This window comes from Cupressus sempervirens, chromosome 9 (genome assembly GCF_028749045.1).
Source record: "Cupressus sempervirens isolate cs-2001-9-10 chromosome 9, ASM2874904v1, whole genome shotgun sequence".
Taxonomy (NCBI): Eukaryota; Viridiplantae; Streptophyta; class Pinopsida; order Cupressales; family Cupressaceae; genus Cupressus; species Cupressus sempervirens.
The window spans coordinates 570877042-570899609 of record NC_143126.1 but is presented as its reverse complement, the minus strand read 5'-3'; the positions used below and the strand labels follow the sequence as shown (position 1 = coordinate 570899609).

General features: G+C 38.3%; 1 protein-coding gene across 5 annotated transcripts in view; it reads left to right on the top strand.

Moving 5' to 3' along the window:
- The window catches only part of LOC149539946 (glucose-1-phosphate adenylyltransferase large subunit 1-like), a 180541-nt gene that overhangs the window by 60420 nt on the left and 97553 nt on the right, over positions 1-22568 (top strand). Inside the window, exon 15 of one of the 5 annotated variants that reach the window (XR_016356325.1) lies at positions 17831-17890. The exons of the other annotated variants lie outside the window; for them this stretch is intronic. The gene's annotated coding sequence lies outside the window, so the exon portion shown is untranslated. The remainder of the gene's footprint in view (positions 1-17830; positions 17891-22568) is intronic. 5 annotated transcript variants of the gene reach the window in all.

Here is a 22568-nt window from a genome sequence, read left to right as displayed (position 1 = left end):
TCTATCTAAATATCACACAATGTATGATTTGATCTACTATCAATACCTGTCTGTTGATACAATTATATAAATATATTTTCACTGTATATGGATAGCTTAAGAATGTATTTTTGTGAATTTCTAATGACTTACAATTTGCACCAGAATACTCGATTTGTACAGAACAGTGATGATGTATAGAAGGTATTGAATATAACCAATCAATTTCACTGGTCTCTACATAACTGTGATTGGTATTGATTTGACTGCTATGATAATCCCTGCAACAATATTACTCAATGCACTCAGAGTGAATGTAATCTGATACATGGTTAATTTGTACCCACGATCTCTGACGCTTTGTTTTTGTATCTTCACACCGTTCCCTTATAGTTCTAAGTTGTTTAAATCCCTTTTTCTATCCTCTTGTTCGGTGATTTCTGTCGTCCCAATGAGTTCCTTCTTATATCCTCAAAACATGATAGGTTGTGATCAAAAGTCATGTTGCATGCCTGTTCGTAATTGTCTTTGTTCTAATCATGCCTCTTAGTTTTCAACTGACAGAGCTTATTTGCAAATCATTCAATCAGCTTCATACTGATCAAATTTTACCATCTTTATCTTAGACATATATATTCATACCTGCATGATGATAGAGGGGACCCATTGTTTGACATTGGTTATTTTGGTAAGCCACGTTAGAATCCACCGTGTGAGTATTTCCATGATTATACTTCAAGACAATTATAAATATTCCTTAGCATATTATATAATAATCTTAATTGGTATAGTCAACGTCTTTACCATCATTAGTATAGTGATCTGGTTTTTCCTGCATATAATCAGTAATTAATCTTCTATACTAAGTGCATCTCGATTTTATTTAATAAATTTAAGATTTGATATATTGATTACGGGTAATGTCAAACTACCATTCAACATTATCCTTGTTTTAGCATGGGTGGGATAAGAGATTTTCAACTCCTATTATTAATTCATTCAAAACGGTGCAAGTCTTACTAAATAACCAATAATGTTCCCGACTGCTTTGGAGATTCATAGTTTTCTCTTATCTCACCTATGTCAGGGTTTGGTTTCTCTTGTCATAATTGTTCTTTAGATATTAATAAGGTTTGTTACATTGATAAAACACAAAAAATTATCTGTTTAATAGCTAGTCCGATTAAGATTTTGGATTCCTATGACAGATAACTAAGGTCTTAGATCTTCCTATTAACAGTGTGGAAATAATATTGAATCTTTTGTTCAATATCTAGTCCGATTAAGATAATGGATTCCTTTGACTGATAACTAAGGTCTTAGATCTTTCTATTAGCAGTGTGGAAATAATATTGAATGTTTTCTTCTACCTATACTGTTGACATTGTTATATTAGAGTTATATTTTGGATTATTATTTTTATCAATAGATTATATTATATTATAATATCATAACATTTGTTTATTAATATATAATATTATATTATATACTCTTGTCTTATTATATTAATATTATAATTTATTATTAAATTGATTCATTTATTTTTATTACTTATTATTAAATATTACGAGATGAAAATAGGGAACATGACATCTTGTCTTAATAGATTGCTTGTTCATTTTCACCAAAAATAAATTGGAGCACATATTCTTTTATCCACTCAGTAAAGGGCAGTAGGTTGCAATAAAATAGAGTGCATAACTTAGTATATGTGCAATGTAACTTGCATCTCCTCTCACACAAGCATAATGTATGCAAAGAAGGGGAGACAAAGATGTGGGATAATGCAAAGCATACAAACTTGGATGCTTCCACTTCTTAGCTTGCAATTTCTAAATTGGAAGAATTTGGTAGCAATATTGTTATTGGTGGAGCTAATCCCATTCGCCTTGGCACTATTTGTGAATCAACTAATGTCATTGAAGAAGGAGACGATGATGAAGAAGAAGAAGAAGATGAAGAAGAGCAGTAAATTATTAATGCATTATTTGAAACTTGAATCAATGATACTTGAACTTGATGGTATGATTAGTCATTTGACATTTTAATATTTTGATCTTGAAGTATATGATGCTATGATGGTATGATTTTGATGCTCTGATTACATGTTTATGGCGTTTTTGTTGTTTATATGATTGTATGTGATCTTGAGTGGATATTTTGCAACTGACATTTTGTTCAAATTCAGTTAGAAAATAGGTAGACCAGCCACAATGTATGAGACAGTCTCTCCGACCTTAAAGGAAAGGCTCTCCCTTCTTACCATTCGTTGGATCAACTCAAGGTAAGCAAGAAGTTGAGTTATTTTCTGAGGGGATGTTACCAATATTCTTTCCTCTTATCTTTCAAGAAAGAATCCACTTATCCAAGGAGCGAGTTATGTGCAAGATGAAATCTCTAACTACATGTCTACCAAATAGTTGGAAACGGTGATACTGATAAACCAACACCAAGTCAAAGGCTGATTGAAAGCGTACCGGTTTGGCTCTAAGTCCTGTTTTAATCTAGTCTGTAAGAATAAGATTTACCATTGGGGTACAAAGACTTCCAGAAGTAGGGAATTCTAACTATTTTTGGTGAATTTTAGATGGCAATACAAGCTACACTCAAATCTTCTAGTCTATGTATCACCACAATCGCTCTTAATCAAAGCTTTGACTCTAATTGCTTCTTAATTCAACATGCTCTAATAAAAGCACATAATAACAACATGAATTAAAGATAATATACAAAAATTACAGTCAAAGCTTCCAAATGTCACTACCACAATTTCTCAAAATCAAAGTGTTAATTCCAATTGTTTATTTGTATTCATTTTTTTTCAAAATTATTTGTATTCATTTTTCTTCAAAATAGTACTACACAATCAAAGTTATGCTTGCACAATTTTATGAGAGCTTATTTGCATATAATAAAAGATCATTTTTTAAAATGAGGGGGCACTTCTTATATAAGAAAATAAGTGAGAAAAATGAGAAAAAAGTGGGAGCAACTCAACCAGTTTGATCCGGTAAAACTAGGTGAAAAGAATTATTAGATTACATGTCATGAGGACATGCAATTCATCTTCTCCAACTACAAACTAAAAAGAAGACAGAGAAAGTTGAATCAATCCTTTAGATTGTCAAGGAAAGCCTTGTATTTGGCAATACAGTCATGAACCATAGGTAGATCTGGGATCTCCATCATCCTTAAAATGGCCTCAATTCAAACTGCATTTGCATTTGCTGATTTTACAACTTTGTAATTATCCTCAAGTGTTTTGCCACATACTTGTACGTTGTGAACTTGTTCATTGTATGTGATCCGAATTCTTCAGAATCAAAATTAGGATTGACCATGTTGGTGTACCTAGCGAACAAATTATCATGTTCACTAAGGACCTTGCATCCCATCTGCTCCAGATTGTTCATGATCTCCATTTCCACTGCTAGACAGTCTTCCAAGGTTCTCTATAACTTTGTCAAAAGTTGTCCTAGTACTTGCTCCTTATGACCCAGGAGACCCTGATATCTGTAGAACATATTAGGGGATGGAATGATGTTGCATAAAATCAAGAAATCCAAATCAACGTCTGCCATTTGATCCCAAATGCCCAATTTTTTTTTCAAGGTATTGGTTTCTTGGTTATTGGAAGCAATCATGTCATAGAGTATCTCCTCAACACCTCTAATACATTCAAGAACTTCAATTGCATCTTTGATGGATTGAACTCCTTGTGAGATAACTTCTTCGAACCAAGCCAGGTTGCCTCAGCTCTCTGATTTATCTGGGTCGTCGGAGATGTGATGACTGCGGGCTGTGAAGATTGTTGGCGGATGACCTCACGAAGACGTGCAACCTCTTGCTTCAGCTGATTCTTCTTTTCCCAAAGTTCGTTATTTCTTTTTGACAAATTGGCGAGTGCACCTTGGGCATCTTGCAAACACCCCAATTGTGACTGTTTACCAAGTTCAATTTTGGTGAACTTGAAATCTAAGCGGTTAAGTACCTCAACTAGTTTGTCTACCAAAGGCTCTGCAATCTTGGTATACTTAGTCTTTTCAGAATCAGCAACGATTTTTGAAACAACCTTGGCTTTTGAGAATTTAGATTTATTCTTTTTGACAGGGAGATTATCTAGTGTACTACGACCTTTCTTCTTTTCATTGTGATTTCCTAACCATGCTGGCAGATTGAAACGTTCATCTACTAAAACTGGAATAGTAGCTACAAAAGACATTGATCTTGATTGTATTTCTGTTGTCATTGTGCATGCTTCAGTTTGCATAGTTGGAACCATGTGTGTCCCTTGAGATGACTCCATCACAAAGATTTTGAACCTTGCAACCAAGGTATCAAGTTGGGAAACTTGATCTTTTGTGAGAGTTGGAAAACCATCAAATATGTTTCCCAAGTTCTCACATTGCTCCACTGTGAGGATAGGAGCTGCCGAAGAGATGGGCAGTGTTGAAATGTTCACTTACGAGACAAAAATGGAAGGTGTCAAAACAATGGAGAATGAGTCCACATCATTGTCTATGGCATCCAAGAAAGGTCTTTCCTGAGTAGATGGATCTTGTTAGGCAGCAGTGGAGGAGATATGATCATTATCACTCCCTCTTCTTGTTCGTCTTCTTCATCAGGTTCTTCCTCTAATTCTTCCTCTGATCCTTGAGCTTGCCCGAGCGCTTGAGAAGAATATACAGGTGGCTTTGATTCTTTTCCTCCTTTGAGTTTAAACTTTGAGAGTCTTAATTAGTCCTAAAGGGGATAAACCATCCTTCATTATGATATCTACCCGAGATTTTCTCCCAATAGGTCCAAAGTGATTGCAATCTAACCTAAGTTTCGGATCTGCTCTCTTGAGGCCATTGAGTTTTAGCCACTTGTTAGTATTCACTAAGATAGATTGAATCTATCAAAGATAGAATTACCTTCTTTCTGTTGCCACTGGATAGGGAAATGGCAAAGCTTGGCAAACTGGGCTTCGTGATACTTTGGATCTAGGATCATGCCATCATCTTCAATCTGAAAGCTTGGTGGAATCTCAACCATGTTGAGGTCAATGATTTGTTGTAATGTGAGCTTGCAGCAGTCCATTTTCATGATGTCTACCTCTGTGCGCAAGTCAATCTACACATCTACCATGCGATGAACATGGGTGAATGCTCTTTTGAATTTCTGCAAGGTAATAAGCTGAAGTTTTTCTTCTGTAGCTCTCTTTATACACTGAATTGAGTATATATTGTCCAATTATGAGGGGTTTGACAGTGGTAATACCAAATCCTGACTGTGTTGGCACAATTGCACCTCCATGAGTTGTCTGGCCAATTCCATTAGAGTAATCCTATTAGTAGGATATCTTGTTAAGGTATATGGTTCTCCTTGAGAATAACCAACTCTTAAATAGGTGAGTTGGGAATTGCAAGAAAATGCAGCCGAACTGATTAAACCTCTCCCAAGCCTCATTTGATGCTCTTTTGATTACCAACTCTTTGTCAAATTGACATGTGAAATGTCCAAAGAATGTATCTTGGACCCTTCTCAAATGATACTTTCTTTGTGTCAATGTAATTTGGTCATAGTAGTTCTAGATAGGAACTAGAGTCCAATCTCCTCTAGTGGAAAGTCCTAAGAATATTCCCATGGCTGCAACGATGTAGAGCAAGTACAAATTCATGTAGAATGGTGCTGATGTTCCCACATGAAGCTGTTGTTCACATATTTATGTGCTTATAAGCTCTCCTCAGTAGATGGGTTCCTTCTTGTCAAAGATCTGAAGGATAAAATTATACATCCAGGGCTCAAAATCACTTGATTCCTTGAGGCCACAAACTTTGCTAAGGAGAGTTATCAAATCATTAACTTTTGGTTTGAAGTCAAATCTGTGTATTGTTTTGGGCCATCTAGAGAAATTGGATCTCTTTTTATCCAACCAGTGATCATTTGTGTGCCTCTAATAATCTAGCTTTCTTTGATTCCATAGTTGCAGAGACATCTCTTTAGACAAATCTACTTATCCTGAATTCTAAGGTACTCTGGAGATTTGCTTAATAACATCCGGATCTAGGTTGATAATGACTTTGCCATACGTATTCTTAATTGTTTTTGTCTTAGGGCTAAAATGTCGAGCACATTCCAGGACGAACTCAGGTTCCAGGGAAACCATGGGAAACGTGGGCACAAGATGAAATGTGGCCGACAATGATTCTATCTTCCAACCGATTCCAATTCATTGGAGTTTTGCATTTACGACCGTACAAGGCCTCAAAGGGGGCCATTCTAATGGTGGACTAATAGGAGTTATTATATGCAAATTCTACTAAGGGTAAGTATGTTTCCCATTGGTACTGTCGGTCCATATAGTATACTCTTAGGAGATCTTCTAATACTTGATTTACCCATTCTGTCTGACCATTTGTCTTAGGATGATAGGCTGAACTAATGTTCAACTTGGTGCCTAGAGCTGTAAATAATGTTTGCTAGAATCTAGAAGTTATCCTAGCATCCCTATCTGAAATAATTTTCTCCGAAATTCTGTGCAACTCGAAAATCTCTTTTATGAACTTATGGGCAATCTTGGGTGCTCCATTAGATAAATTCCCTGGTATGAAATGAGCAGCCTTAGTCAATCTGTCAACCACGACCAAAATAATGTTGTCTTGATTTCGGGTCATAGGTAACCCTTGTACAAAATCCATGGATATTACCTGCCATTTCCACTCGGGTACTTCATTTCGGTGTAACAGGCCTGTTGGCTACCGATGGTCTACTTTTACTCTCTGACATTCCAAACATCTTGCTACATACTCAATTATCTCCTTTTTCATCCCCTTCCCGAAATATAGAGGTTTTATTTTAGATAACATTTTTGTTACTCCTGGATGTCCAGAATATGGGGTTGAGTGAAATTCAACTAAAATGAGTCTTCAGAGTTCAGGGTCGTTGGGCACATAGATTCTGTGGTGGTATCTTAAAAATCCATCCTCTTCTAGGCTAAACTTTGAATACTCAGGATCTTGCTGGTCTCTGATAAGAGCTAAGCTGATTTCTATATAAAACTCATCATGCTCCAGGTGTCATAAAATTTGGTTCCTCAATCGGAAGTTTACAGTAGTTATCGCCGAGATGTGTCTTCTCCGGCTTAGGACATCTGCCACCTTGTTTTCCTTACCTTTAATAGAACTTATGTCAAACTCATAATTTGCTAAGAATTCTAGCCACCTCCTTTGTCTAGCATTAAGATTTGGTTGGGTGAATATATACTTCAAACTATGATGATCAGATCTAAGCTCAAAAGGTTTTTATTTTAAGTAATGTCTCCACATTTGTAAGGCATGCACAATCGTTGCTAATTCAAGATCATGGGGTGTGCAATTTTGTTCATAATTTTTTAGTTTCCTAGATTCATAAGCAATGACTTGTTCATCCTGCATTAACACACCCCCCAATCCTTCTCCAGATGCATCTATTATAACTATGAACTGCTTTTGTGGGTCAGGTGCCTTCAAAATAGGTGTAGTCAATTTTTCTTTCAGAAACTCGAAGGTTGATTGACACTTCTCTGTCCAAATAGATTTCTTTCCTTTTCTTTGAAGTGAACTAATCGGATAGGCTATCCTTGAGAAATTTTTGACGAATTTCCTATAAAACCCAGCTGACCCCATAAAGCTCCTGACTTCGGATACATTTCTAGGTATGGGCCATTCCTTAATTGCTTTTATCTTTGATGGTTCCACTGCTAGACCCTGAGCTAATATAATTGTAATTTCCACATTTTAGCAGTTGACCAAGTGTGTGTGCGTTAGCCTTGATCTACATGGTCCCGAGGGCTAACGAAGGGTTTAATGGGATCCTGGAGTGTTTTGGCCTAGTCATTTCCAATTTGGGCCAAAACGAAGTTGATTTACTCAGTTTCAGGCATACTTACTATTTTTAGTAAGTCGGCAGGACACAGTGCAGGTCAATTTTGGTGATTGGATTTGATACTCCTTGGTGAGAGCTTTCCGATGAGCTATCACTCGCATTATTCGGAGTCCGATTGCTAATACATTTTAATGCCTGAAGTTTTATTAAAGTAACGTCTAATTTAATTGTAAAATATTAAAGTGCTACTTTAATATTTATTTTATGGGGATGTGTACCCAAGGGAGACACAAGGGGTATTTTAATATATGTTTTATATATTACACATCTTTTATCCCACATTGCCCATACGAGTTGAGCGGACCCTTGGAAATAGAATAAAATGAAGCATTTGTGGCTTCATTAGACAGGTTGAATATGAGAAGAAATTGGTGTGTGAGTTGTAGCTCCGTTCTTGGCATTTGAGGACGTTTATCCTCGCTTGTAACATTCTAGACGTCATTCCCTTGGGGTTTGGCCTTTGGAATTCTTTGCTATCGGCTTCATTATCAGGCAGTTTAGTTGCATTTCCGACTATAGGCAGATTTGGTATTTTGCTCATATCTTCTTCACTACTTGTTCGACGCTTATGCCGCTTTGAGGAATGATATTACCAAGGTAGTGGACTGATTGAAGGACAAAGTACTGTAGCAGCAAGTTCGAAAGCATGGGCTGGAGTATTATGTCAATAATGCTAAAGTAATTAGTGAGTTGATAAATCTGCTATGTATTTGGTTTTATGAATTCTGAAAATAACATTTTATTGGCAACAGTTCATTTCCACTTTGCATATTATAGTAGTTTCTTTCTTGTTTATGTTGTATGATACCAAAACCATGCACAAAACACAACAAACAAATAAACATTTGATTTCTGGAGTTATAAGGGGTTTAAAACATTAAATGGAGAAATAAGAGGTTGAATGCAAACTATTTGACATAATTCCTTGCAGCAATTTGGTTTAGTTTTTGGGACATTCAGGGGTGTCCATTATAGTGGTATCAGAGCTATAAGTCCTGCCATCCTGTGGAGGTCTTATAGGGAATTTGGAACAGTCAGATAGAGGGAAAAGTGTTTGATGAAATGTCAAAACACTAAAATCAGAAATAAATAAATAAAAACACAGGCCAAGCATTTATGTTTGAGCATGTGACAGGGGCCTTATAATTTCCGTGATACCAGAGCAAGACAAAATAGAATTTCAGACTTGCAAAGCAAACAGTCTAGTACATCCGTGCAGGTGGACATTAAATCCAGCCATACAGACACAGAGGAAATATTCTTTGATCAGGACAACAATATGGGTGATCAAGATGGCAGGAATACAGGATTAGGCGAAGGCGGGAATGCCGGTCCAGATTAGGGGGAGGTAATGCTCAGACAGTTACTGGATACATTAGAGCAGGGGCAGCGTATGCAGCAGGAGCAGAATAGGCGAATGGACATGATGTTGCAGCTCATGGCTAGACAGATGGGTGTCAATATTAATCCAGGTGATGCCAACAACAGAAACAATAACAATGAGGGAAACAATAACAATGGGGGAAACAATAACCATGGAGGCCAAGGCAACAACAATGGTCCTGAGAATAACATTAATGGTAATAATGGACATGACAACAATGGGAATGAGGCTGATAACTTTAGACATGTTGCATGCCCAGCGCGGACTGCGAGCTCGAGACCTCTTCTACCCACTTTTCCACCCAGAGATCCGGTTCAACTAGTAAGCGAACCGCAGATTACCGAGTTACAGGATCAGTTCAGGAGGGACTGGGATGCTAGTGGACCGAAGTTTCAGGCGGATATTTCCCTCAAAGATTATATGGACTTGAGGATGAGATACATGCCTAGAGCAGGAGGGAGGAATCAAAACTTTGAGCTGAGAAAGAAAGTTGGAAAACTTTCTTTACCTTATTATGATGCTTCAGGGAAGATGACTGCACGAGCTTGGGTGCAGAAGGTAGATACATACTTGCAGCTAAATCCTATGCCTGAGGAGGAGGCTATCAAGTATGTGGCTATGCACTTGGATGGCGTTGCACATGAATGGTGGCATCATGGCATGGTGACTTTGGGGCATAATCAGATTACATCCTATGAGGAATTCACCGAAACATTGATTGAGAGATTTGACACTAGGGATCCCGAGTTACATTTCAAGGAGCTAGCACAGTTAAAACAGTCAAGTTCTGTGGATGCTTACATTGCTGAGTTTCAGCGCTTGTCTGTACTTCTTACTAATATCTCTCCTAGGAGATTGGTGGTGTTATTTTGTGATGGTCTTGCTGATCCATTATGAGGTTGGGTGAAGGGACATGATCCACTCACCTTAGCTGAAGCAACTAAAAAGGCACGAGATTTAGCCCCTTCGGTATACAAAGGAAAAAATCATTCAACAGATTCTTCCTACCGCAAGGACAAAGACAAAAAACCGTTTCAGAAAGAGTATAGCAAACCTAAAGAAGGATCAAAAGGACTAGACAATGAAACCTTGAATGAACTTCGAAAGAAGAAGCTGTGCTTCCATTGTAGAGAGCCTTGGGACTTATCTCATAAATGTTCTTTCAAGGCTAAGGCAAATCAAATGGAGTATTTTTCAGCAGAAGAGTTAGAGTCAGATGGGGAGGATCAGCACTCCGATTTAGATGAGGGTAACACTATAGAGGAAAGTAGCATTCCTAAGGATGATAGATCATTGGCACGCTTGACAGGGGCCCAAAAGGCAATCACATTTAAGGTCAGGGGTACTATCCAAGGGCAGAAAGTGATATCTCTTATTGACACTAGGGCTACACATAACTTCATAGATGCACAGTTGGTAGCCAGGAGAGGGTTACAGACAGAGGAACATGATGGGTTTAGAGTCATGGTGGCTAACGGTGATAAATTATTATGCACTCGGAAGATATCTAATCTTCGCATCAGGTTTGGAGATGGCTACAAGTTGGAGGATGAGTTCTATGTTGTGGACATGGGAGATTATGATGTCATCCTCGGCATGACATGGATGGCTTCACTAGTTGAGTTCACACTCAACTTAGCGAAATTGGAGATGAGATTCCAGCATGAGGGTAGAACTATGGTACTTAGAGGACTTTCAGATGGAGGTTGCAGAGTAGTGTCCTTGAGGAGAATGCAGAGACTTTTTCGTCATGATGACATAGAATGGGCGGCAGAGTGCTACATTATGCCAACTTCACCAGAGCCACAAGAAAAGAGACATCCACCAGATATCCGGAAGATACTTGATAGACACGCTAAAGTATTTAGCGATATTCCTCATGGGGTTCCTCCTGACAGAGGGATGGAACATGTTATTGAGCTCGAGGAGGGAGCCAAACCAGTTATGATTACTCCCTATCGTCATCCTAAGAAACACAAGGATGAGATAGAGAAGGCGATTAAGGATTTGTTGGAGATGGGGCATATCAGGCCCAGTAAGAGCCCTTTTGCTTCAGCAGTAGTATTGGTAAAGAAGAAGGATGGGACGATGCGCATGTGCATCGATTACAGGGCACTGAATAAGAAAACAATTAAAAACAAGTATCCCATTCCTAGGATTGATGAGCTGATTGATGAGTTGCATGGGGCATGCTTCTTCACCAAAATTGATTTGCAATCCGGATACCATCAGATCAGGATGAGAGCAAAGGACATTGAGAAAACAACCTTCCGATGTCACTATGGCCACTTTGAGTTCATGGTTATGCCATTTGGTCTAACCAATGCACCCTCTACATTTCAGAGTTGTATGAACCAGGTATTCAGGAAGCAGCTGAGGAGATTTGTCTTGATCTTCTTTGATGACATCTTGGTCTTCAGTAAGACTTGGGAGGAGCACTTACATAATCTGGAGGAGGTGTTATCTATTCTGGAGAGAGAGTCATTGTATGCCAAGGAATCTAAATGTGAGTTTGGCATGACTAAGCTCCTTTACCTTGGGCATATCATTAGTGCAGATGGCGTTCGGGTTGATCTCGAAAAGATTAGAGCTATTGTAGAGTGGCCTACTCCCACAAACCTTACATAGCTTAAGGGATTCTTTGGTTTATGTGGTTTTTATAGGAGGTTTGTTAAGGGATTCTCACAGATTGCTACACCCTTGACAGATCTTACCACGAAGGGAGCCTTCGTGTGGACAGGGGCAACACAGAGGTGTTTTGAGCATTTCAAGCAGGTAATGTCTTCATGTCCAGTTCTAGCTCTACCGGATTTCACGAAGCCTTTTGAGCTTCATTGTGATGCATCAGGTGATGGGATTGGAGCAGTATTGATGCAGGAGAAGCATCCCATTGCATTTGAGAGTTGGAAGCTCCGGGGAGTTGAGAAGAGTTATTCTATCTATGACCGGGAGATGTTGGCCATAATGCATGCATTGGCCAAATTTCAATCATATTTGGTAGGTGGACGTTTTGTGATCAAGACTGATCACAACAGTATTAAATACTTCATGAGCCAGCGTGATCTTAATGATCGGCAACAAAAATGGGTGACTAAATTGCAGGCTTATGACTTTGACATAGAGTTTGTCAAAGGTAAGAAAAATGTGGTGGTTGATGCCTTATCTCGGAGACCTCACTTATGTGCTCTGGCAGAGATTTCAGGAGATTGGAGAGATCGGATTATAGCAGAGTATGTCGGAGATGCTTGGGCTTCTGGATTGATTTCAGGTACCATACAGGATGATCGCTATGAGGTGATAGATGGATTGATCAGAATTTAGGACAGGGTTTATTTGATTCCATCATCACATTTGAGAGAGGCGATACTGAAGGCATTTCATGATGCACCCACAGCTGAACATCCGGGGGTCTTCAAGACCTATAGGCAGATCCAAGAGCGGTTTTCATGGAAAGGGCTCAGGGATGATGTTCAGAGGTATGTCAGGGAGTGTGTGGTTTGTCAATAGAATAAGGGAGAGCACACATTTCCTGCAGGTTTATTACAGCCCTTGTCCATTCCTAATAGGAAATGGGAAAGTATTTCGAAGGACTTCATCACTGGTTTACGACGAGTGCAGGGAAGGGATTGCATCTATGTGGTGGTGGACTGCTTGACGAAGTTTGCTCTCTTCTTTGCTATTCCGTCCACTTACACAGCAGCACAAGTGGCAGATCTTTTCTTTAGAGAGATATTCAGGTTACATGGGTTGCTCAGATTCATTGTCAGCAACCAGGATAGTAAGTTTATGAGTGTTTTTTGGCAAGAGTTGTTTAGGTTGTGTGGTACAGATCTTACACCTAGCACTAGTTATCATCCGCAAACAGATGGCCAAACAGAGATTGTGAATAAATGGGTGGAAGGATATTTGAGGAACTATGTAACTGCACAACAAAAGGCTTGGATCAGATGGTTGCATATGGGAGAGTATTGTTATAACACCACTTATCATATGTCCATCAAGATGACTCCTTTCATGGCACTCTATGGTTATGAAGCACCTAGCTTCATGGATTTAGTTTTGGGGGACAATAGAGTGCCCAAAGCCAAAAACTTATTGCAGGATAGTCAGGACATCTTGAAAGTGCTCAAAGAGAATATACAACAGGCCTAGAATCAACAGAAATTGTATTCTAATAAACACCGAATAGAGCGTAGCTTCGAGGTAGGGGATATGGTTTACTTGAGGCTACAACCATATAGACAGTCATCGCTCAAGAAGAGCGGAGCTGAAAAGTTGAAACCTAGATTTTATGGTCCCTACAGGGTGATTCGCAAAGTGGGCAAAGTCACCTATGAGCTTGAGCTTCCAGAGGGCAATCGAGTGCACAATGTGTTTCATGTGTCTAGGCTTAAGAAAGCCATTGGTCAGAGTGTAGTGCCTTCTGCAGATTTACCCCCTTTGGATGAGGAGGGGAAGCTTGTGTTAGTATCCGAGGCTATTCTGGACACTAGAGAGAGGAAGCTTAGAAACAAGATAGTGAAGGAGTATTTGGTCAGATGGAAAGACCTGCCGGAGGAAGATTCTACATGGGAGAGTGAGCAGGTTATTCAGCAGGCTGGACTGAGATTGCTTGAGGACAAGTAATTTCAAGGGGGTCGGACTGTAATGTCCCCATTTTAGCAGTTGACCAAGTGTGTGTGCGTTAGCCTTGTTCTACATGGTTCCGAGGGCTAACGAAGGGTTTAATGGGATCCTGGAGTGTTTTGGCCTAGTCATTTCCAGTTTGGGCCAAAACGAAGTTGATTTACTCAGTTTCAGGCATACTTACTATTTTTAGTAAGTCGGCAGGACACAGTGCAGTTCAATTTTGGTGATTGGATTTGATACTCCTCAGTGAGAGCTTTTCGATGAGCTATCACTCGCATTATTCAGAGTTCGATTGCTAATACATTTTAATGCCTGAAGTTTTATTAAAGTAACGTCTAATTTAATTGTAAAATATTAAAGTGTTACTTTAATATTTATTTTATGGGGATGTGTACCCAAGGGAGACATAAGGGGTATTTTAATATATGTTTTATATATTACACATCTTTTATCCCACATTGCCCATACGAGTTGAGCGGACCCTTGGAAATAGAATAAAAGGAAGCATTTGTGGCTTCATTAGACAGGTTGAATATGAGAAGAAATTGGTGTGTGAGTTGCAGCTCCGTTCTTGGCTTTTGAGGACGTTTATCCTCTCTTGTAACATTCTAGACGTCATTCCCTTGGGGTTTGGCCTTTGGAATTCTTTGTTATCGGCTTCATTATCAAGTAGTTTAGTTGCATTTCCGGCTACAGGCAGATTTGGTATTTTGCTCATATCTTCTTCACTATTTGTCCGACGCTTATGCCGCTTTGAGGGAATGATATTACCAAGGTAGTGGACTGATTGAAGGACAAAGTACTGTAGCAGCAAGTTCGAAAGCATGGGCTGGAGTATTATGTCAATAATGCTGAAGTAATTAGTGAGTTGATAAATCTGCTATGTATTTGGTTTTATGAATTTTGAAAATAACATTTTATTGGCAGCAGTTCATTTCCACTTTGCATATTATAGTAGTTTCTTTCTTGTTTATGTTGTATGATACCAATTCCATGCACAAAACACAACAAACAAATAAACATTTGATTTCTGGAGTTATAAGGGGTTTAAAACATTAAACGGAGAAATAAGAGGTTGAATGCAAACTGTTTGACATAATTCCTTGCAGCAATTTGGTTTAGTTTTTGGGACATTCAGGGGTGTCCATTACAATAATATGCCTTAGATACTGAATTTCCTTTTCGTAAAAAGCACACTTAGATAATTTCCCATATAGCTTGTGTTCTCTTAATCTTTGCAGAACTATTACTAAGTGCCTCTGATGTTCTTCGTTCTTGGAATATATTAAAATGTCATCTATAAAGACCAATACAAACTTTTTTAGACAATCTTGAAATATACTATTCATTAAATTCATGAAAGCTGTTGGGGCATGGGTAAACTTGAAAGGCAACACTGTAAACTCATAATGTCCATACCTGGTTCTAAATGCGGTTTTATGTATATCCTCATCTTTTATTCGAAGCTGATGGTATCCTGACCTTAAGTCAATTTTTGAAAATATTGTCGCACCCCTCATTTGATCAAAAAGATCATCTATCCTTGGCAATGGGTATCGGTTTTTCATGGTGACTTTATTAAGCATCTTGTAATCTATACATAACTCATGGTTCCATCCTTCTTCCTTACAAACAACACTGGGGCTCACCAAGGTGAGACACTAGGCCGGATCAACTTTATATTTAACATATCCTGAAGTTGAATCTGTAATTTCATTAATTCTGTGGTTGTCATTCTATACGGGGCTAGGGATATGGGTTCCGCTCCTGGTATCGAATCTATGGTGAAATCAAATGCTCGGGAAGGGGGTAATCTAGGAAGTTCCTTAGGAAACACATCTTGATAATTCTTCAAATAATGGTATTTTTCTTCGAAGGACTCTTTTAACTTTTATCTTATTTCCCCATCTTCATAAATGTAGTTATCCCCATATGTGGTGATTTTAGGTTCCCTTGTATCCTCAATCCTAACTGCAAAAATCTCACAACCTTTCCTCCCATGTCTCTTAAGTTGCATTGCAGAAATCTGTTTTGATTTAATTTCATGTTCAATCCCTGAAATGCTTGTTGGTCTGCCTTGATCATACACACAGTTTACAATTTTGGCAAGACAATCTACTTTGGCCTTATGTTCACTGAGCCAATTAATTCCTATGATAATGTCGTATGACCCCAGAGGTGCTACATATAAGTTCAATTCCGTTGAGAAATTCGGGAAGTCAACCTGAGCTTCAAATAAGCAATGCTCTACTTTAGCCCTTGACTGGTTCGCATACTCGACTGTCCATGGTTTTGCCATAAAATTAGATCTTTTCGGGAACCTACTTAACAATCTAGGTGATATAAAACATTGAGATGCTCCAATATCAATTAATATGGACACAAGGTTCCCGTAAATCTTCCCCGGAGTTTCAATGGGGCCTATCTGCTGCTCTGCTTGTCTATTGTCCAAAGCCGCGTGAATCCTTTGCTAAAAAACTTGTTGCTGCTGTGGTAAAGGTGGTCCTTGTGGTTGGTTGACATTGGGTTTAATGGGGAACTGTTTAAAAAGTGATCTCCTCCACAGTTAAAACATCCTCCTGGTCGTCCCTTCTGTTGGTTATCAAAATTGCCGATTAAAAACCTACGAGCCTTGCCTAGGCGATGCTGGGTATCTAACTGATTTTGGTCAACGTGACAGGATTAAATCCTCTGCGCTTTAGGTTCTGTTGGACCAAGGCCTGTTTACCCAAATCCATAACTCGGATGCAAAATGTATTATAGTGGATTAAAAAATAAATTCCTAGACTGGCAAGTGTCAAGGAAGACTTCCAAATTGCGATTAATAACTTCAAACTTTGATTATTTATTAGAATTGTATGCTGAAATAGAAAAATTTAAAAAAATTTCTATATGAGATCAAATCTTCAAAGGAAAAAGATAGAGATACGCTAGCATTGGATTCAAAATTTATGAGTAGGTTTATGATCAGTGCTGAATTCTAATTGGGTGATAGAGTCAAACACGCATTTCTTACATACAACTCTACAGTATTGATGTTATAATATTTGTTAATAACTTAGTTAATTTGATGCCACAAATTGTCACATTTTAGTGTATTTAGATCAGTCTATTATGATTTAACCATCAAACATGCATAATAGATCCAAATAATGAGAAAGAGATGATATCCTACACTATTTGTATTGATCAAATTTGAATAGCAGTAAACAACCTAATGAACTTATCAAATTAATAAATTAGAAACAAATAAATAACTCAACTATAAAGGACAAGCTATGTACGATTCAACTCTAAGACAAATAAAATTTCTTACTGATTTATTGCTGGACAAATCGTGATGAAGACACTCAATCCAACACAATCAGATCCATACAATTTCTGGAAATAATACTCAAAAAATTGAAATCTCCTTTGCTTTGATCAAATCTCCAACCTCTCCTTTGGGGAGAAAAGATTCCAACAGTATTGATAAAATGTTTTCAGATTACAATTAAAATAACTTCAATATCCTTTTTAAAAGCAATGAATCGGGTATATCTTTGGTTTGGATTTACACATATTTATAAACATGGAAAGGGTGCCGGTTTTACTTAAAAAGTCGCACCCTTTCATAAATCAACTAATCCAATGTTAGAAATAATATTTTTTAATTTTATCAAAACATAATCAGATTCTCATGCACTATATTCTCCTTGTATAATACGGGATATGCCATCGCATGGTATGAACAAAATTTAAATTATGAATTCATCCTTCCCATGATACGCAATATGATTGAGGTAGAAATAACAGCTGCACACAATGACATGGATGTATTCGAGATTTCTTATTGCCCAACGTTTTCTTCTTCAACAAATGCCGTTATTAAATTACATTTTTGTTTTCTCTTGCGCACGGCTGGAGTGTTTGGATGCGGCTTCACTGAAGACATAACCATCTTCTGCACTTCTCAAGTTCCATAAAGCTGAACGCTGCTTCACCTCGCTGGTATGTATTTATCCTTCCACCGAATGCAAGATTTGTCCTCATCGATTCCATGATGATGCCTTTGTCCAGACGAACCTGTCACAAATATTTCAAAACATTGTGAGTAAATAATACAAAAAATATATTTGTATGAATATACTTACCTGCGTAATCCAGGAATATCCCTTGTTGAGACCAGCAGATGTAATTCATGAATTGCATTTTAGAAAATAATCAGTCCCGACTTCCATAAACCATGGATACCCGCCATTTCCAAGCACAACTCGTGCAGCCTATAATCATGAATTTTGATTGCATATCTGTTGGTAGTATTCATTCTCTCAATCGCGAATCACAGGAACTCTGCTTCATTCCTTCCATGTAGAGATTAATGTTTTCGCAGATGGCAGTTCTGAGACTACATTGCACACCATTCCGAGAAAATACAGCAGCAAATATGAATCATACACCTTGAATATACTGAAGAACAATCGAACTAAGGAGATGAACCAATCGTTTCTGAGAACTGTGCCCAGAATATCACCAGTCAAAGCCTTAAAGAAAACACCCCGTGAATTCATCACACCATAGCACAGGAATAGGAGAGGACAAGCATAGAATATTCAATTTGTTTCACTTTCATATATTTAATTCAGGCATTCCCTAAGCACGGCCTTTCATGTCCATGTCTTTGATCTTATTGTTTGCTTTACAATATACATACATGCTTATGTAACGCCATCATGTACTACTCCCACAGATTTTCCTCAATATTACACACAACCCTTTAACGCTGGCACACTTTGTTTTTGTATCCACTGCCAAATATGATTTCTCCGATGCAAGCACACCTCATGCAGCCTGCAACCCATACTACAGGGATTTATTAAATCCTGAATATCGATTGCTGAAGACTTCCGTATGTATACTCACTGTCTCAACAAATTAGTTGTGGAATCAGACTGGTTAAATGCATATTCACCACTGAGATCACTGAAAACTAAGAGATTGATTGTAATATTGCTTAAATGAACACTATAATTCTTCTCAAGGATTATGAAAAAACCATAGTTACACCGCCCTGGGAGACGGGGGGACAAGTTTCCGAGACGGGGGGACAGAGGGGCCTTGATTTGGGGACGGCAGGGGGACGGCGGCGGGGGATGGGGGGTGGCGGAAGGAGTAGGGGTGTATATGGTATAGCATATACCATATCAACTGGAATATCATGATTCATGATCAAATGACAAACAAACAATGAACATTAAACATTGAACATCAGCAAATAATAAATATTAGTCTAAACTCTATATATCAGCCTTCAAATCAATAGTATGAGTATCTAGATTCTACTATCTAATAGTAATCAATGATCATATGAGTCATGACATAAAGATGATTACAATAAGTATCATGTGCCATGAATCATGATATCAAAATAAGTATATAATGCAAACAAAAACTACAAGTCTCCTAGAGTCCAAATCAAAATGTCAAATCAATTGAGACTCCTTGGCGTCCCCCCACAATGAAGGAGACTTCTTGGCGTCCCCCCTCAATGAAGGAGACTCCTTAGCGTCCCCCTGCACCCCCACACTCGGAGACCTCTAGCCGTATCGAAGACGTCTCCCCCGTCTCGGAGACCTCTAGCCGTCTTGGAGACGTCTCCCCGTCTCCGGCGGCGGTGGCGCTCTAAGTGGCACCGCCCGAAACGCCGAGACACCGTCCCCCCGTCCCGGGGACGTCCCTGTCTCCGAAACGGCCCAGTTTTTTGGGGGGGGGGGACGCGTCCCCGTGTTACACTGGAAAAAACCATTAAACTCCTTCCCTGCTGGTTAACTTGATCAAGTGATATAACCATACTAGTAATTAGATCCTGAGAAAAGCTTACTTTTTTTAAGGAATATAACTCATTTGTCTCCTGGAGTATTCCTTTGTATATTGTGCATTGTCATTTGAGTGTTGGTGAGTGAAAACTTCTAGAATGTGAATAGCTACAGTCATCTCATCAGGAGATAAAGGAATGCTGTAGAAAATGCTCATTGGTCATATTCTGAGCAGCTGCACCAATGACTGCAACCCCTGCATTATGCTTATCCTTGAAATCTGCTTCCATATGAACAGGACAATCCTTCATTTCTTTTGATTCCAGACCTATTATCTCCATTGTAGCAATTCTCCTAAGAATTTCAATAGTAATATCTACACCAGGTCCCCTTAGAGATGTAACATGGCACATTAATTCTTCCATTTGTGACGTGCTGACCATCTCAGCACTCATAAGCAATCCTTTATAACAAGCTGAACAGGAGAACATTATCATTTGTAGAATACCACAAGAAAATTACTCTGAACATTTTATGATGAAAAAGTAAGATCAACATTGAGAGCTTTTCTATTCCTGAAGGTCCCTGTATAAACTTTATATCTGAGGAGAGTATATACTGAAGTCCTCTAGATTTCATTCTGTCCAACAACGAAGTTTCTTGATATTGACAACACCATCTCATCATTCGCCTCCTATATGATCTCATAAATGGAGATAACAATTAAAATTTCGAGCTCCATCACCTTCTTTTCAGTATTCCTGTTCTTATTCGTATAATAATTACTTTTGGCATCCCTTGCCCCATTGCTCTTTAACTCAGGTTTGTTGTTTTTGTAGTCCTTAAATTGCTTTTTCTGAGGCCTGAAATCAGCACTATCTGAATTCCAAGTTGTCTTCGTTTTGTTGTCTCAGATAGAGTCGTCCTTTCTGATCTTGTGTTCTTGCCGAACAACCTTTTCTAGGGCCTCTTCTATGGTTCAGGGAGCGAGAACATCAACAACTCCTATCCTATTGTTCAATCCCATGATGAATTTCTTCACCTTCAAATTAGTGTCTTGCTGATAAGGTGGTATGTATTTAAGCAATCAGGTGAACCTCTCCCAGTACTTATGTACTGACATGTCTCCTTGCTTTAAGTTTTGGAAATCTAAAAGCTTTGGTGATAAAAGGTTTGTGCAGCTAACATGTTTGGAATATACTCACAAATTTCTCCTAGGTGATCTTAGTGGTCCTAATGTTCTGTTCAACCTTGGTATTTCCCCCACCATGGTATTTCCCCAAACTGCCTTTGAGGTTTTAGAGAAATTCCTAATCTCGAAATATTGTTCCATCTCAGTTAACCATGCTTTTGCTTCCTCCCTGGACTCAGAACTAGAAAACTTAGGTGGTTTTATTTTTTTTATGTTTGCTGATAAATCAGCTACGATCTCTTTCTTCTTTTGTTTTTCCGATTGCTTGGGAGAGGGAGTTTTGTTATGCTCAGAGACTTTTGTCTCCGCTTTAGGAGGTGGTGTGGTTTGGGCTTCCTCACGGTTCTGCCCTATATGGGCTGCCATTTCACTCATTCTTCTTTCCATAGTTTCTAATTTTAGTTGTGTTTCTTGCAAGATCTGGAGTAGCAGTTCATTAGAATATTGAGGATTCTTGCATATTATATCTTGATTTATATTGATCTCGTTGTTGTTCATCTTTATGTTTAGAGTTCACACTTGTTAATTTGCAATTGTGTCAATTATGTGAAAAGAAGAGATCTTTTACAATAAGAAAAGTCTTACAAACACATGATTTCCAATAACTTAATTTAATTTATTATTTCATTGCTTCACTAAGCAACCTTATTTACAAAATTTCCTCTATTGAGGAGGTTTGCATCAACATAACATTTAATCTTGCTTTGTAGCACTAAATTTTGGTTCAGACTGGTACATATCTCGCACCATCCAAGATCTATGAAACTGCAAGAAAGGATTGCTCTGTCGAGCATTCTAGCTTTGAATCAGCTTGTTCCTATATGCTGCTTTGCTAGCAGGAGTCCACCTGACTCTTTCCTTCTTCATCCGCTGAATTGCCTGATTTAGGATTTCATTATCTCAGGGTACAGAACAACATGTGTAGTCATATTTAGTCATATTTCTAATGAGATAGGAAAAGATGGGGTGCCGAGTTTTCTTGCGGGGGGTTTTACGTACTTGCATCCAGTAGTCAATCCAAAATCTGTCAGGTTTCAAGAAGGTAGGTTGCCCTAGGTTCAGTGTCGAACCCAATGCTCTAATACCATATGTAACATACCAATTTTTCATAACCGTTGTAAAACAAATAGTCATCTAACAGCGAAACCCTTTCACAAGACTATGATCTCATTTAACTAATTATAACTAGAAAGAAGCAACTGCTATCTAAACTATTGCATCTTAACATCAACGAATGTAAGGAAATAAATAAATGATTACTTTGATAACATATAAATCCATCTAACATGCTTAATTGAAAATAAAGTAACAACCACTATTTTTAAACATGCATATTTTTCTATGCTACCTATTTAAGCTTTCATAATTTTAAAAGTAAAAGTGCAAAGAACATACAACCATGGTGAAGAATTCTCTTTATCTTGTTGTCCAAGCCTCGGCATTGGTGAGAGGAGAAGCATTGACATAGGCTTAACTTTCCAACTGTGGACCATTACTTATCCCTCACACATCCTAACTTAATAGAACGACCCTTTCTACCTCAGAATCGGGCTTGTGATGTTCATAAGTCAAACCATCTGAGTAATTAGGTGGTTTGAGTGTCCCAACAGTTGTTCTCCAAAATAACTGAAGCGTCTGGACAAACAAAAAAGATCTCATGTTCGACACATCTGCCTTTAAC